A 6,078-nucleotide genomic window follows, 5' to 3' on the forward strand; every position below is an offset into this window, starting at 1 on the left:
TTCGGGGTGCTATCTGAGGTTATATCAGTGTGACTGTGCAAAATAATGTCCCACTGTTACACGGTACTTTGATGTCAATGTCGGTCGTGTGCCCTTTGAAGGGCCCTGTACTTTTCCAGTGCTGCAGCAACCCGGTTCCAGACTGCCACGCTGTATTTTTTCCTTTGTAGATGGATGAGCGTGGCTGAAAGACAAATCTGTTAACTAGCTCTGACCCAGATTCCACTGCAGCTTTGGCTTGGCTCGTGTAGTTTTCAGGTCTAACTCTGCAGTCACACTGGGGTTATTTCATTGGTCAGTAATGATTGCTTTTAGAGAATGTCGTTTCTTCTGTTGTGTTACAGTGAAGAAATTGAGACATTTTAGACTATTTGCAAACATTTATGTAAATTAAAGGCCTAATTAATGTGAATAAAATGATAAAGAAAATTCTTGCTAAAAGAAGAGAGGAAAGTTACGACGCACTTTACCAGCTTACAAAGAAAGGTGATGGAACCTGGCACGAAAAGCACTGCTCAGACTGTAAGAACAGTTTGTTGTGGCTCTGCTCCAAGTTTGACAATGTAGCCTTAGTGAATTCACTGTCATGTGATCACGTCTTTACAGCAAAACCTGCAGTAGTCTTTATAGAAATCGTGCACTTAGTATTTACTTTGAGCTGTGGTAGTAAATGGCATAGTGGTTGGCATCATCACCTCACATGGTGCAAAAACACCCTGGATTACAATCCACTAGCCGGTGTTGGCCTTTCTCTGTGGAATTTGCATGGGTTCTGTCCAGGTACTCTGACTTCTGGCTCCCACAGTCCAAAGACATGCTTGTTAGCCCTATAGCAGAGAATGGATGGATATATATCAAGAAGGGAGGCTCTTATCAAACATGTCATTCAGGTGGCAACCCAGAGGAAAAAACTGAGCAAAGTCAATTATGACAAAAACCAGAGTTCCTGAAGTTGCCACTTTTGGGTAGATCTGAAGATGGGTCAATTACTCTATAGCCAGTGCAACACAAAAATGAGAATAAACATGTCATTTATTCCCGATCTTGTCACAACTGCTTATTCCAGAGAATAAAATATTAGATTTGCACTTCAAAGAAAGTTTTACTAATGCCACCTAAAAGCAAAAAAAAAACAAAAAACAGGATGTTCTCAACAACTCACCTCAGTATTGCTGACATTAGACAGAAGTGAGCTTTAATGACTCGTCGGCTCCTTTTTCAGAGCCTCCTGCAGAGTAAATGAACATGGACTCCAGCTGAGGTTAACAGCGGGCTGACAGCCTACACTCACTACAGATGAACGGAGGCCAGAGTTGTTTGGCCTACCGTGGGCAGCGTAGCTGTGATGATGCACTTGATCTCCTGGCATCAAGCAGTGAGATTTTACACACTGTACCTTTAAGAACTAAATGTTTCATATTAGGGGGTTGCAAAGACTCATTAACAGGGTAGATGGTAACACTGCAAACTGTCTGCTAGATGTCCCCTCAACTTATTGAAGTCGCTGAACTTGTCCAGTCAAGTCAATTATCTCTCAATTATCTGCAAATTCAATTAGTGCTAACAAGTACATAATATTTTTTTTAATTATTAGCACCAACTTGCATCCATCCATACCTAGCCTTAGTTGTATGCTGTTGACTTAGCCCCCCATCCTCTTTTTTCTTCTTCAAGAGATTACATGTGACACCCAGCACATACAGTCAAAATGGCCACTGTCATGGTGAGCCCTGTTGTCTCTGTCACGATCTCTGTGGATGACATTTGTTGGTTTTCCAACTTTATGTGCATGCAGTCCTAAATCTGTGAGTGCATCACATAAAGCTATAAATTATATTCCATGATGTCTCTGCTTGCTCTGTGGTCACTGTGACCCTGACCTGAATAAAATGTTTGCTACTTTGTACCAGTTACGCAACACAGCTTGTATATGGGCCATTAATGTCCTGGAAAATAATTATCTGCTGCAAGAACAGTATGTTTTCAAAAAGCTCTCCTAGGTTTGTTTGGAAAGAGCAGGGTGTTTTAAACCTTCAGCTTCACCACTATCACCACCACAACACCAAAAAATAAAGTGGTGATTGGTGTATTTGATAAAAACTACATGATGTAATAATTCGAATAATAATAATTAGAATTGCTTTTAATGGTCCAAAGCAGCTTCAGTGGACACTTGTGTCGGTGGGACTTGAATCCCTTATTTTTTGTGGAACACCTTAAAAATCTCTTTGGATTGAGGGTGTTATCCTAATAAAAGTTATGTTTAAAAGAATGCAGATGGGATCTCAGCTGTATACAAAAAAGAGCAATCACTATCCCAGCTGCAATTTATAAACAAAACATGCTGAATGTGTTTGAATGCGTCCACAATTAAATGCAGCAGGCTTACTAATGTTCATCAGAGTATATGTCCCAAGATGCCTTTATAATCTTACCCTACAACTTGTTCAAAGAGCCATAAAATGCATCTGTTGAAAGGGACATTGTTTAGAAGACTAAACATGTTTCACTGCACTAGTGGAAAATTACATAAAATTATGTCCCAGCGACCGGAGCCCATCTGAGGGAAAAACAGCCTGCCAAATAATGTGATGAGTAATAACTAGAACATGGACCAGAGTGTGTTTTCGCCGATTTCGAGAGCAGATTCGAGGCTGTAAACCCAATTCTGCCCCCCCCCCCCCTTTTTTTTAAAAAAAATCTTGAAATCAGCAACTCATGTGATCAGTAAGTGAGACTCCCAAACCACATCAAGTTTGCTACAACCACAAGAGCCCCGGTATCTTTCAGTGCAGCGTGAGCATTCATCACTGCCTTTATTCTTGTCTGCACTCAGCATCTTCAGTTCCAGCACAAATAGCCTTCGTAGATTCATATTGTGAAGTCTGTTAGGCAATGCCAAAATGTAAGGTGAATTAAGGGTGATTTGGACAGTTGTGTAAGCGTTCATGTCATTTTAAAAAAATTAGCCCAGAACGAATGTGACATGATTCACGTCTATGTAATGGAGACTATTTTTGTTATATTTACAGGTATAAATAACCTCAATTAGTACCAAATATCCTTGAAAGAGCCTAAAAGTTAACAGATCCATACCAACTACTCTCTAAAAATTAAAGTGAATGTTCCAGTCCTGTCATTTTCAGTTTTCCTAAACAATCTCTCCTTTTTAAAGTGAGGTCTTCAAACCAAGCAACAGAATGGATAAGAAAGGTCATATGAGTGACTTTGAATGTGGCATTGTTGCTGGTGCCAGATGGGCTAGTCTGAGTATTTCTGAAACTGCTGATGTGTTGGGATTTTCCTGCATAACCGTCTGTAGAGTTTAAGAAAAAAAGAAAATGTTCTGAAAAAGAAAAAAATACCTAGTGATTGGCATTTATTTTGGACAAAAATGCTTTGTTTATGTCTGAGGTCAGAGGAAACTGGTCAGATTGCTTCAAGGAAAGGAAGGCAAGGGTAAGTCAAATAACCACTCTCTATATACAAGGGTATGAAGAAGAGCATCTCTGAACACACTCTGTTGAACCTTGAAGCTGATGGACAAGAGGAACAGAAGACCACGGCCAGGTGCCAGACCTGTTAGCTGAGGAAACAAGAAACAGAGGCTAAAGTTCACTTAGGCTCACCAAAGTTAGACGAGGAGATTGAAAAAACATTGCCTGGACTGATGAGTCTTAATTCTGCTGTGGGTGGGGTCAGGGGCTGTTTTTTCCACAGAACTGCCCTAATGAATTATGGCATAGATTCAGCAAGATGCTGGAAACATTCCTCAGAGATGCTGGTCCATACTAACACAATATTACCAAACACTTGCAGCAGATTTGTTCCATTCAACCACATCCCAAAGGTGCTCTACCGTATAGAGATTTGATGTCATTGGATTACAATGAACTCTTCTTCATATTCAAGAAATCATTTAGCGATTATTTGAGCTTGTTTTTAACCATCAAAACTTCAAAACCTTAAGTTTTCTTCCAAACACACACACAAAGGCAATTGTGTGAATAAAGATTAACTTGCTCACTCACATAATCAAAATAATAAAAAAAGACAATAATTTGGCATCAAATCATCCCCAAAGCCATGTAAATTATATTCAGATTAACTGTGCTGATGCACCTTAATGGTAGCAGATGTTCACACACTACTGTAGGAGGTGCTTGTTGAAAAGTCTGGAAACACATAGGATATTAGATCATATCCTGTCACTCCTTTTTGGCATGCTGTTCTTCCACTTTTTAATTTATTTTCAGATGACTAATCTGTCTGTCTCCCAAATGAAAGCTATCTGAGAGCACACCGCTGTAAACAGATTGAATTTTCATAGCTATTTTAGCAGCTCTTATCAGCAGTCTGCACTACACTGGTTTACAAATCAGCGTGCCCTGGAGAACAAGACTGATTGAGCAAGTGCATCCAAGATTTTTGTTTTTACACACTGAATGTATAATCACTGCTTTACAGTTTAAGTTTGTTTAGTTGTTGTCAAATCCAGACACAAATTTACCAGAAGTTAACAAAGCACAAAGTTATTACATTTAAACTGAAATGGCATGCTGTGAGGAGAAAACGAGGGAAACATGGGGAAAAAATATGAGAAAAAAGGAAAGAATTTGTGTTTTTGGCTCCCTGTCAGGTCAGAGCTGTCTCTCTTACTCACTCCTTTCCTTTTTCACTCTCGCCTGGCTGTCTTTCCCTTAACTTTCCCTCTCCCACTCCCACTTCGCTCTCACATCTGGAGGGTATCTGGAGTGGCTGTGTGACTCCAAGCCTACTATGGGACAGCCTGTGTTTGAACTGGAAGTCAGACTTCAGTGCGTTTCAGCTAACATTGTTCGGAAGGGGTAAAGTAAAGCAGGAGACCATCATTTTACTTTGTAGACTTTACTGCCGCATGTTTTATGGGTGGCTGTTGCATTTATATGAGCTTAGACTGAGCTTTGAGTGTCATTCATCCATGCATGACCATTCTGGTATCTGCATTTTAGACAATCTGCACAGTCAAACTACTTTACAGCCTCTCCTCTGCTGAGAACGAGCTAAACAGCATGAAAACAAGATAATTACATTTTAAATGCATAGTATCTAAAGGCTGTTCTCACTTCAAGTCTCTAAATAATAAGGTACCATAGTGTTGTCAACTTCTCGATTGCTTTAAACTCCTCTTTAACCCCTGGATGCTCTGATGTTTTGATTCTGGCTGTTGTCGACATCGTACAAAGTGCATTTTGCTGTGGGTGTGTGCATGCTGTACTGTGAGTTTTCTGTGTGCGTGCGCTGCTGTTCCTCTGATAGATACTGTGGAGTGACGAGCAGAAAGAGCTCCTCTGATAAATTGCTTTTATACCTGTACCTTGAGAGTTGCCTTGAGTGGAGTATCTCTACCAGCATTAGAGGAGATGATTAGAAGGATAATTTTCCCTGGCTTTATCAAAGCACAAGTGTCATGTAAGCAGTGCTGACCTATAGCGATTAGACCACACGATGTGTTTTTTGTTTGAGGTTTTTTTTTTGTTGCATTTTTGGGGGTTCTTCTGAAAAACTATTTGAAATGAAACAAGATCAAGCTGTCATGGGTGATAAATGTTCTTTTCCCAACTAGACCGTGCAGTTGGTGAAGATTGAAGTTTCAGACACAGAGTTGTCTCTCTTTTCTTGTTGACCTGGTGCGTACATAACACAGTTTCATTTGTTTTAGACAGAATGGTGCGTCAGGATTCAGTGTTAGTGGATTGAAAGGGTTGTGGAAGAATGCATTTTATATTAATGCTAGCCATGAAATTGCTTTAAAAATATAATGGATTGTGATGCACTGTTAAATGATTCCTTTCTTTTTTGTTTCTTGCAGTATTTAACAGCCTACTTGTATCTAAATGTCAAAAATATATTTTTTTATCTGAAAGGGTTGTTTGGTTTATGAGTAATCATGAGTAATCATTCAACACAATAAGTTTGGATTAAAGTATAGACTGTATATAAAAGATGGACAAAGCCATGTGTTAGGACAGTTCCATTATGAAGCCTCAAGTTGACTGTGTTTATTGTTGCCATCTTAGCCTTTTGACATAAAACATC

Source organism: Pundamilia nyererei, unplaced genomic scaffold, assembly GCF_000239375.1.
Source record: "Pundamilia nyererei isolate P.nyererei 1_Seehausen unplaced genomic scaffold, PunNye1.0 scaffold00023, whole genome shotgun sequence".
Classification (NCBI taxonomy): Eukaryota; Metazoa; Chordata; class Actinopteri; order Cichliformes; family Cichlidae; genus Pundamilia; species Pundamilia nyererei.